This window comes from Pantherophis guttatus, chromosome 9 (assembly GCF_059756535.1).
Source record: "Pantherophis guttatus breed Tessera chromosome 9, ASM5975653v1, whole genome shotgun sequence".
Classification (NCBI taxonomy): domain Eukaryota; kingdom Metazoa; phylum Chordata; class Lepidosauria; order Squamata; family Colubridae; genus Pantherophis; species Pantherophis guttatus.
This window is the reverse complement of record NC_142071.1, coordinates 29,260,001-29,271,999: the sequence shown is the minus strand read 5'-3', so window position 1 is coordinate 29,271,999 and position 11,999 is coordinate 29,260,001.

Sequence of the window (11,999 nt, the reverse complement as noted above, 5' to 3'; positions counted from 1 at the left end):
CATTTGTTACCGATGGATGTCATAATTGCCACTATAAATTGGAAAATGGAACATTTGTTGGTGCTGATGCAAGGAATGGCCTCAGCGTTGTTACGGACGGGGAGGAGTGGGGACAGGGGAGGGGGAGACGAAAAATTAAATTGGGGCACTTTTTAATCACACGAACCCGATGCAAGTTAACAGGATAATGACTGGAGCAAAACAAGAACCCGAGGCGATGTGGAGCAAGGAAACATTTTAATGTCCAGACAAAATGTCTATTAATTGTTTTTGTCCCGATAGAGGGGAAGGTGGGGAAGGGAGGACACGGATGTCCGGAAAAATATAAGTGGAGAATTAGTGGGAGAACCTGGTTATCAGTGGTGTCTGCTGAATTTTCATAACAAGCCCCCCTCCTTTCCCCTTTTCTACATCAGGAATACAAATTTCGTAAAGAAAGAATACTAGCTAATTGCTTACAGCCTGGAGTTTTTGATGATGTTACCCCGTTGGGCAATGAAACATCTGCAAGAAAGTAACAGAGCTGAGAGAGCCCCAAGGACCCCACAGATGTTGTCCTCCTCTTCCTCCTCCCTACTTCTCACCTTCTCCGCCACTCTGCAAACTCCATTCCCTTCTAGCACTGATAATGTTATCTAGTTGGGTAATGAAGCACCTGCAAGAAAACGATCATGCTCAGAGAGCACCAAAGACGTCCCCTCCTTCTCCTCTTCCTCCTTCTTCGTCTTCTTCTCCTCCTCCTCCTCCTCCTTTTCCTCCTCTTCTTCCTTCTTCCTCTTCTTCTCCTCCTGCTTCTTCCTATTCCTCCTCCTTCTCTTCTTCTTCTTCTTCCTCCTCCTCCTCTCTGCAAACCCCCTTCCCTTCTAGCATTGATAATGTTATCTAGTTGGGTAATGAAACATCTACAAAAAACCGATCAAGCTCAGGGAGCACCAAGGATGTCCCCTCCTCCTCCTCCTCCTCCTCCTCCTCCTCCTCCTCCTCCTCTTTCTCCTCCTCTTTCTCCTTCTTCCTCTTCTCCTCCTCCTCCTCTTTCTCCTCCTCTTCCTCCTTCTTCCTCTTCTCCTCCTCCTCTTCTTTCTCCTCCTCTTCCTCCTTCTTCCTCTTCTCCTCCTCCTCCTCTTTCTCCTCCTCTTCCTCCTTCTTCCTCTTCTCCTCATCCTCTTTCTCCTCCTCTTCCTCCTTCTTCCTCTTCTCCTCCTCCTCCTCTTTCTCCTCCTCTTCCTCCTTCTTCCTCTCCTCCTCCTCCTCTTTCTCCTCCTCTTCCTCCTTCTTCCTCTCCTCCTCCTCCTCCTCTTTCTCCTCCTCTTCCTCCTTCTTCCTCTTCTCCTCCTCCTGCTTCTTCCTATTCCTCCTCTTCTCTTCTTCTTCCTCCTCCTCCTCTCTGCAAACCCCCTTCCCTTCTAGCATTGATATCTAGTTGGGTAACGAAACATCTGCAAGGAAACGATCAAGCTCAGAGAGCACCAAGGACCTCACAGATGTCCTCCTCCTCCTCCTCCTTCTCCCCTCCCCCTCCCTCTCCTTCCTGCAAACTCCATCCCAATTCTCTCCCAGCACTGATGATGTTCCCTAGTTGAGCAATGAAACATCTACAGGAAAACCAGCAGGTTCTGACAGGTTCTGGAGAACCGGTAGCGGAAATTTTGAGCAGTTCGAAGAACCGGCAAATACCACCTCTGGCTGGCTCTCAGAGTGGGGTGGGAATGGAGATTTTGCAGTATCCTTCCCCTGGAGTGGGGAGGGAATGGGGATTTTGCACTATCCTTCCCCTGCCATGCTCACCAAGTCACGCCCACCAAGCAATACTACTCCCACCAAGCCATGCCCACAGAACCGGTAGTAAAAAATAATTGGATTTCACCACTGGTTCAAATCTTGCAAAATTGTCTTTTATGCACCTTTCCTAAATCACCTTCTTTTGCACTGGTTTTCTAGCTCTCTTCACACCCATAAGGATTAAATATTTGTGTCTGTTTTTTTTTTTTTTTAAAGGAAGCCATAATGGTGTGTTGAAAGTCTGTCCTGAATACTTATTCCAGTACTACAAATTCATACTAGATAGTCTTTGCAAGGCTATTTTTCACCCAGACTTAATCTTGTTTTTGATGATTAAGCTTCTCCAAACATTCTAGACAGAACAAAATAAAATAGCACGATTTGGGGTGAGCGGGTGGGATTTACTTGAAGTGGAGTCAAAGGAACTCTGCACGTGGTCATGACACCTTATCTTTTCCACTGTCTGCCAAATGAGTGCCTTAACTGTAGAAAATGAAGCCAGGGCCTCTGGCAAGCAAGCATGCCCCCGTCTTCCCCATTCGTCATATTTTTGCAGTGTCGAAAGGTTGAGTGAAGTGAGACTGTAAATTCGGGCAGGGAAGATGGATAGCAAAGCTTGGAAATGACAAAATAGCTTCTCTCTCTCTCTCTCTCCCGTCACTCCCTCTCCCTCATCACCTTCCTTCCTTTCTTCTTTCCTTTCTTCCATCCTTCCATCCTTCCTTCCTTCCTTCCTTCCTTCCTTCCTTCCTTCCTTCCCTCCCTCCCTCCCTCCATCCTTCCTTCCTTCTTCCCACTCTCCCTCTCTCCCTCATCCCCTTCTTTCTCTTTCTTTCCTTCCTTCTTTCCTTCCTTCCTTCCTTCCCTCCCTCCCTCCTTCCTCTCTCTCTCCCTCTCTCTTTTCCCTCCCTCCTTCTCCCTCATCCCCTTCCTTCCTTCCTTCCTTCCTTCCTTCCTTCCCTCCCTCCCTCCTTCCTCTCTCTCTCCCTCTCTCTCTTCCCTCCCTCCTTCTCCCTCATCCCCTTCCTTCCTTCCTTCCTTCCTTCCTTCCTTCCTTCCTTCCTTCCTTCCTTCCTTCCTTCCTTCCTCCCTCTCTCTCTCCCTCCCCTCCCTCTCCCTCATCCCCTCCCTCCCTCCCTCCCTCCCTCTCCCACATCCCCTTCCTCCCTCCCTCCCTCCCTCCTTCCCTCCCACCCTCTCTCCCTCTCTCTTGTGTGTGTTTGTTTTCTTTGGTTCAATCCCCAGAACTGGAAAATAGCCAGAGTAGCAACATGGCATATCAGTGGGCTTAGAAAGATAATGCAAATTAGAGAGCAATCAGTTTGAGAACCCTGTTGACAGGATGGCATGGCAAGCTGGAATTAATTGAGGGATGGAAAAAAAAGAAAGAAAGTCAAATAGCTTGCACTTAAACCAGGGTGGGGAACATCACAGGTCCAGAGGTGAAATCCAAAAAGGACATTTGGGGTAGGATGGGAAACAAAATGCTAGAGACACCTTCTAGTGCGTCAGCAGAAAATCATCTCCAAATATCTGTTGGCTCATTTTGATAGCTGGGACTCCTTGCTTGGCCTACCAGTGTAGTCTTCTTCTTATATCTTCTCTCTTAATGTTGCCTCAAGGCTGCCAAGACCGATTTTCAAAGCATGATACGTTCAGGATGCAAGTTTTGGGAGACGTGGATAAGGGCACAACACAGCATGAGAACATGGCATCACATCTCCCTTCCTTGCATACCATGTTTGTAATGGTATGTGTGAATGACCTTGGGAGACAGGAGGAAGAGATGTAGCCTAGACAACAGTCTGATAAGAGACATTTGAGTCTGAAAGAGGGTGGGGGTAGAAATGGAGAAAGCATCTCAGGAAGGACCCTCACTAGTTTTGGGGAGAGTTAAAAGTAAGGTAGGAAAGAGGTAAGGGACGCAGTGGCTCAGTGGCTAAGATACTGAGTTTGTTGATCGAAAGGTCGGCAGTTCAGCGGTTTGAATCCCTAGTGCCACATAACAGGGTGAGCTCCCATGACTTGTCCCAGCTTCTGCCAACCTAGCTGTTTGAAAGCATGTTAAAAAATGCAAGTAGAAAAATAGGGACCACCTCTGATGGGAAGGGAACAGCGTTCCGTGTGCCTTTGGCGTTGAGTCATGCCGGCCACATGACCACGGAGACGTCTTTGGACAGTGCTGGCTCTTCGGCTTTGAAACGGAAATGAGCACCACCCCCTAGAGGCGGGAACGAGTAGCACATATGTGCGAGGGGAACCTTTACCTAGGAAAGAGGTGCTTTCACCCTTGCAAGATTGACATCAGCTCTTCAAGGTAGTGCAGACAAGAACCACCAACGAGTACTAACACTATTTTTATTGCAAGGTTAAAAAGCGTGAACATTTCCCCTGCCAGTCACGTCTGACTCTAAGAGTGATGCTCATCTCTGTTTCCTAACCAAGGGAGCCAGCATTGTTCAAAGATGCTTCCATGGTCATTTTTGAACTGTTAGACCAAGCAATTCTAAATTGCATTAACAGAGGGATACAATCAGGATCAAGGGAGGTACTAATACCACTCTATAAAGCCTTAGTAAGACCACACCTAGAGTACTGCATCCAGTTCTGGTCACCACACTATAAAAAATATGTGGAGACTCTAGAAAGAGTGCAGAGAAGAGCAACCAGGATGATTAGGGGACTGGAGGCTAAAACATACGATGAACGGTTGCAGGAACTGGGCCTGGATAGTCTAGTGAAGAGAAGGACCAAGGGAGACAGGATAGCAGTCTTCTAATATTTGAGGGGCTGCCCCAGAGAGGAGGAAGGGGTCAAGCTATTTTCCAAAGTACCCAAAGGCCAGACAAGGAATAATGGATGGAAACTGATCAAGGAGAGATTCAGCCTGGAAATAAGGAGAAATTTCCTGACAGGGAGAACAATCAACCCATGGAACAGAAGTTGCTTTCAGAAGTTGTGGGAGCTTCATCACTGGAGGCTTCCAAGTAGAGACTGGACTGCCATCTGTCAAAAATAATGTAGGGTCTCTGCTAGAGTGGGGGGTTGGACTAGATGACCTACAAGGTCCCTTCCAATTCTGTTAATCTGTTAACCTGGGCGAGGACAGGAGCTCACCCTGTCACATGGTGTTTGGGTCTCGAACTTAACCGCTGAGCCACCTGCTCAACCCTGTGGCTTAGAAACATTAAATATTAATCAATAAAATAAATAATAAATAAATTTCAGCATCCCCTTGGCACCTTTCTCCAGTCCGTAGACTCGGCTAGTAAGGGTCTCTTTGCAGGGCAATAATTATTCTGGCTCAGAAAACCTTTGTTGTGACAATGTCTTGAGGTTTCGATGTTTCAGTGTATCAGTTTGAATCGGCACAAATTCCAGTTCCTGATGGGAGACCTTTTGATTCAAATTAAAATGGATTTTTTTGGGAGGGAAATGAAATGAACCTGATAGAATTGACGATTGAAATCAAATTAATTTGGAATGTTGAAGTCAGTTCCATCGGATGGATCCGATAAGATTCAATTTATCAAGCTGTCTTGATGGATCAGGCTGGGCTTAGTAATGAAGTCTTGGAGGATTTCTCAGCACTGAAGCTCATTCTGTATATCTCCAACCTGTGCAGAGATGAATTGGGCCTCTCCTCCTTGTTAGATGGAAACTTTAAATAAATAGTTATCTTATGTGGCATTTACATTTTGATCGTGTCCCATATGGATCACTTGATGATGGTCTGTGATGAGAGATACCGTATTTTTTGGACTATAAGACGCTCTGGAGTATAAGACGCACCAAGATTTTGAAGAGGAAAACAAGGGAAAAAAATAGTTTTTGGCCTCCGTGCGTCTGTTTTTTGCCCTCCCCAGCAAAAAAAAGGCCAGACAAGGAATAATGGATGGAAGCTGACCAAGGAGAGATTCAACCTAGAAATGAGGAGGAACTTTCTGACCGTCAGAACAATCAACCCATGGAACAGAAGTTGCCTTCGGAAGTTGTGGGAGCTTCATCACTGGAGGCTTTCAAGAAAAGATTGGACTTCCATTTGTCAGAAATGGTGTAGGGTCTCCTGCTTGAGTGGGGGGTTGGACTAGATGACCTATAAGGTTCCTTCCAACTCTGTTAATCTGTTAAATCTGTTAAAACTAGACTGTGTTGTTTCTCTGTGTCATATAATATATGTGGGTATATGCATAATTTTGTATTTATTTATTCATTCATTCATTCATTCATTCATTCATTCTGTCATGGTTATGTAATGTATATTGGAGATGGTGACCCTTTGAGAGCTGTATGCAATGAAATTTCATTTTAATGTAGGCCGATTAGTATACATTCGAAGTTACAATAAAGTTATCGTTCTGTTCTGTTCTGTTCTGTTCTGTTCTGTTTGATTCGATTCAACTCTACTCTACTCTACTCTACTCTACTCTACTCTACTCTACTCTACTCTACTGTACTCTACTCTACTCTACTCTACTCTACTCTACTCTACTCTACTCTTATTGCTATTCTACTCTACTCCTCTCCTCTCCTCTCCTCTCCTCTCCTCTCCTCTCCTCTCCTCTCCTCTCCTCTCCTCTCCTATCTTATCCTATCCAACTTGATAGCTGCAAATTGCAAGCTACCAACAGATCAACAGAACTTCAGAAGGAAAGCTCTCCCTTGAATTTTGGTCTTCATCTCCCTTGTAGCAAATCTTGAAAACAAGAAAAACTATTGACCAGACATTAACCCTCCTCTTCTCTTGTTCCAATCTGGTTTGAAAAGACAACCAGCCTCCCTGAGATGAAGAGGTCAAGGGGTCTTTAAAAAAGGGGCTGGGACCTTGTCTTCATTTCCAGACTAGCCAACATCTCAGACGTATCTGTGTGACAAGGTCCAGGCATCCACGCCCCACAAGGTGATTCCATGCCAGACTGAAGAGTCTTTGGAAACTGAGGTCTCTGCCGTTATGAGTCGTAGATGGTTGATTTGCCAATGTTGGCATCTGTTTAGTTTTAGATGGCTTTCACCCTCCTGCTTCACGTCATTCAGTTTGACTCTTCAATTACCGTAATTAGGAACGCTGTCAAAATCTGGGTGGTACCAAGATGACCTTGCGAGTGGCAAATGGATGCATCTCACTCACCCAACACATTAAGAGGTCACTGTCATTGTCACCAAAGCATCTGATGTGCGCAAAATGGCTCTCCTGTTTAATTTGGTTTGAAGATGGGGACTGGGAGACCTCAAGAAGCAAAAGAGGCTTGTCTGGAAAGTTCAGATGGGAATTCAGACGTGGGTTTTATTCCCGTTACGATGGAAATTTAGCCTGAAGGTTCTTCACTTGGTCCCAACTCTTCTAGGAACGTCAACATTCAGATTTCTTCATCCTTAGTCACCAATAGTGAAGTTAATCCGCTCTACCAAAAGACCAAAGCGAAACCAAGCAAACATATGGGTGGAATAAGCTTCTTAGTTAGCAGGGATCTGTAAACAATGTTGTCTGAATACGGAATGACATGGAAAGGTATATTTGATATATTTTAAGATTTTGACTGGTGCTGGAGAAGACTCCTGCAAGTCCCTTGGACTGCAAGGCGATCAAATCGGTCAGTCCTAGAGGAGATCAACCCTGACTGCTCTTTAGAAGGCCAGATCCTGAAGATGAAACTCAAATATTTTGGCCACCTAATGAGAAAGAAGGACTCCCTGGAGAAGAGCCTAATGCTGGGAAGGATTGAGGGCAAAAGAAGAAGGGGACGCCAGAGAACGAGGTGGATGGACGGAGTCACTGAAGCAGTCGACGTGAGCTTAAATGGTCTCTGGGGGATGGTAGAGGACAGGAAGGCCTGGAAGAACATTGTCCATGTGGGTCACGATGGGTCAGACACAACTTCATGATTAACAACAACAACAACGGATTTTGACATTTTGGCTGGAAATTCTTGAATGGAAACCTTTTTTAGAGGGGTGTATCAAGTTGAGAGAAGGTTCTTAGCTGTTTCTTTCCAGATTGGACAGATGATAAGAAAACAAACAGAAGAAAGAGACCGAGTCCAAAAATTATTTAGACCTGGAGTTTGTAAGAACAGATTTCCATGTCCCTTTACAAACTGCTCTAAAATATTTATTAGCATTTTGTCCTAGAGATGGCTCTTCCTTCCCCCCATGGATATCATCCTTATAAGTTGAGTTGAGAGCTGGAGACAGAACCAAAGTCTTCTAAAAAGTGTTCAGAATTTTGACTCTGGTTACCTTTGTACCACATTGCTCTTCTTGTTACCTGGAATATCTTCACCCAAACCTGTAACTATACTTTTAAAGATTGGTGTAAGGTAAAGGTAAAGGTTCCCCTCGCACATATGTGCTAGTCATTCCCGACTCTAGGGGGTGGTGCTCATCTCCGTTTCAAAGCCGAAGAGCCAGCACTGTCTGAAGACGTCTCCGTAGTCATGTGGCTGGCATGACTCAATGCTAAAGGAACATGGAATGCTGTTATCTTCCCACCAAAGGTGGTCCCTATTTTTCTATTTGCATTTTTTACGTGCTTTCGAACTGTTAGGTTGGCAGAAGCTGGGACAAGTAATGGGAGCTCACCCCATTAGCGGCACTAGGGATTTGAACTGCTGAACTGCTGACCTTTCGATCAACAAGCTCAGTGTCTTAGCCACTGAGCCACCATGTCCCTTTACCTTCCCACCAAAGGTGGTCCCTATTTTTCTACTTGCATTTTTTAACGTGCTTTCGAACTGCTAGGATGGCAGAAGATTTGTATATTGGCAGTTAAATCCATTGAGGTCTGAGCCGTGCTACTTCATATACACAAACATAGGCATACACACCCATGCACAAAACATGGAGATTTTTTTATTTATGATTCTTGATGAATGTATCTTTTCTTTTATGTACACTGAGAGCGTATGCACCAAGACAAATTCCTTCTGTGTCCAATCACACTTGGCCAATAGAGAATTCTATTCTATTCTATTCTATTCTATTCTATTCTATTCTATTCTATTCTATTCTATTCTACTCTACTCTACTCTACTCTACTCTACTCTACTCTACTCTACTCTACTCTACTCTACTCTACTCTACTCTATTTATGAATGTATAAATAATAAGTTCCTTCATTTCCTTCCCTCCTTCATCCTTGTGTCCAAAGAATTGAAATCTTCAGCTGAACTGACCTCACAATTTCCCTTAGGAGATTTCTGGGGCCATTTTCTCCTCCATCTTAGAGAAAGGAGGATGGGAATGAGGTTGGGAGGCAGTTGATACCTGAGGTGGTTTATTTGCTTTTGGCTCACATGTTTAGCGAACCCAATCAATTGTCGTTTATTCGATACACAAAGGTTCAACAAATAATGCCTTCGTGCAAACAAAATCAATACCTCGCTTGAAGCTTTGACCGTGTTCCAATTTTTAGCTGGCTACCCTGTTTGTCCTCCTGATTTTTTTTCCCGTACTGCTCAGTTTTTCTCTATAATTTCTTTTTTGACCCCATTCTTTCTCTTTATCTTATGTGGAAAAGTGAAAAACCCACATCCATATTTGGGGAAAGGGACGCAGATCCTACAATGTTTTACATCGAGGTATAAAGCTGGAAGTAGGACGTTCTATCATGAGGAGACCCAACCCCAACAGAAGGTAAACATCTCCTACTCCTCCTTCTCTTTTCTCTTGGCCTCCAAACCCATCATCCCCCATCATCATAACAGATTGTTTGAAGAAATCACCTCGTCCCATGATGGCAAACCAGGGGTGGGTTCTACTTACCTTTACTATCGGTTCGCAATGGGATTACCTGCGTGCGCTTGCTTTGCTCGCACATGCACAGATCACCGATGACGACATCTGGGGCAGTGGGTGGGGCCTCCCACTGGTTTTACTACTGGTTCTTGCAAACCGGTGCGAACCGGGGCAACCCACCACTGTGTCGAACCTACAGAATGAGTGCCAGAAGTGGCACGCAGAGCCATCTCTCCGGGCACGCAAGCCATCGCCCATTGCTTTTCCGGGTTCCAACGTGCCAGCCAGCTGGTCTTCACGCACACCAGGAGTGCCAGACACTGGAAGAGCAGCCACCTGATGCACATGGGAAGTGATTTTCCGGTTTTCACACGTGCATGCATGCCAAAAATGAGAAGACTAGGCGGATGCTCTCTCTTCCAGTTTCTGGCATGCACACTCAGGTTCCCCTTTCCGCACTCGTGCCGAAGAAGTTCGCCAACATTGACTTAATCCCATAAGTGATTTGCATTGTGGATTATTTGGGGCTGAACTTGTGAGGATCGGTACCCTTTTAACAACAATGGCACGGAGCTGTCTGGCTTTGCGTCCCTGAACGCCGTAAGACTCAGAATGGCTGAAAGGAATTTTCAGGAACGGAATGACAGAAAGGGGAAAATAATTGTATTCAAGGACTAATCATATTGAGTGTCTTTTAAGTGCTTTGATTGTTATTCTCCTGATCTCATCCCTTCTCTATCTTAGGCTCATCTACATCGCGGAGTGGAGATCGAAGCTCGAGGTGACGGCGTTTGGGTAACTCCTTAGAAATGTTGCTAGTCTTTAGAGTGAAGTTGTTGAGATGGAGACTAGGGGCTTCTCCGGTTAGAGAGAGAGAGAGAGAGAGACGTTATGTCAACAGAGCTGAGCTGTGGCTTCCTCTGTGATCTTGAAGAGCATCCATTGACTCAGAAGGGAAAAGGCTTGAGATTTAAATCCTGGAGGGCATGCACACGTAGGGAGAAACACATAGACACACACACTTTCGTGGCACTGAACAGCAACAGACTTTTGGGTTGTACATGGCTTCGTTCTAGCATGCAATAAAGCATCTATTCTATCTATCTGATTTATACCACTGTATATAAACAGAGAGCAAGCCTCACTCTCTTCTAGCACTGATGAGGTTACCTAGTTGGGTAATGAAACAACCAACAACCAGAGACCACCAGGGCCCCCACAGTCCTCCTCCTCCTCCTCTCCTCTACCTCCTCCACCTCCTCCTCTTTGCATACCCCACCCCCTTCTAGAACTGATAAGGTTATCTTTTACAAAAGAATTTTTAATTTTGAATATTTTTTAGTATTTTATATATTCAAATTTTAAAATTGGTTTTAAAATTGATTGGGGTTTTAATTTGTCTGGGCCAAAACTATTTAATTTGATTTTAATTCTGCTTTTTAAATTTTGTATGTATGTATTTTATTGTTTGGCTGTGCACTGCCCTGAGTCCTTCGGTAGTAGGGCGGTATAGAAATCAAATCAAATCAATAAATAAATCTAGTTGGGTAATTAAACAACCATCAACCAAGCTTAGAGAAGACCAGGGATCTCACAGTCCTCCTCCACTCCTCTACCTCCTCCTCCTCCACCACTACCTCCTCCTCCCCCTCTTCTTCTTTGCACACCCCACCCCCTTCTAGCACTGATAAGCTTATCTAGTTGGGTAAAGAAACAAACAACAGATTCACGTCTGTGAGTCTTCTGCAGACAGTAAGTCCTCTCCATGGCATTCAGAATCTGGAAAAACTCAGCCGTCCTTCCTTCCTTCATCTGCTTCTCATTTTCTTCCCGCCCCTCATCTACCCAAACTTTTCTATAGCCTCTTGCCTGTCCATAGGAGATGCTGTGGACATCGTGAATCCTGCTGGTGCTGATCTTCAAACCTTGATCCATCAAGAAACGCTCTGCATAAGCTAACTTTGGCCACAGCTCAGAGCCATGCCAGGAGATGTTTGATTATTGCCGGTGCCACCGGTGTGAAGAAATTAGTGCCGGGCTACAGTGATTCATGGGTATTAGTGGAGCATGTAATTAAATGGGAGCTGTCTCCCTTCCCAGCACTGTTGATGGAGGATGCTGCAGCTTTCACAGATCAACCTTCCTTGATGTTTTCCATGTGGCATGTCAGCACCAGACAAGGCCTGTCAAACATCACCTTGAAGCTAAGACATGTGCTACGTGCTCATCAATCCAAGTATCTAACATGTCAGAAAACTCTCTGTCTCTGTCTGGTTGTCATTCATGTTGGTACATTAACTCTTTGCAGGATCCTACAGATGCAGGCTAGGAAGAATCTGCGTGTTGAATTTGCTCCTCATCCCTGGAAACCATTTGATTGTGTGATCCAGGGGTGAAATCCAGCAGGTTCTGACAGGTTCTGGAGAACCAGTAGCGGAAAATTTGAGTAGTTCGGAAAACCGGCAAATACCATCTCTGGCTGGCCC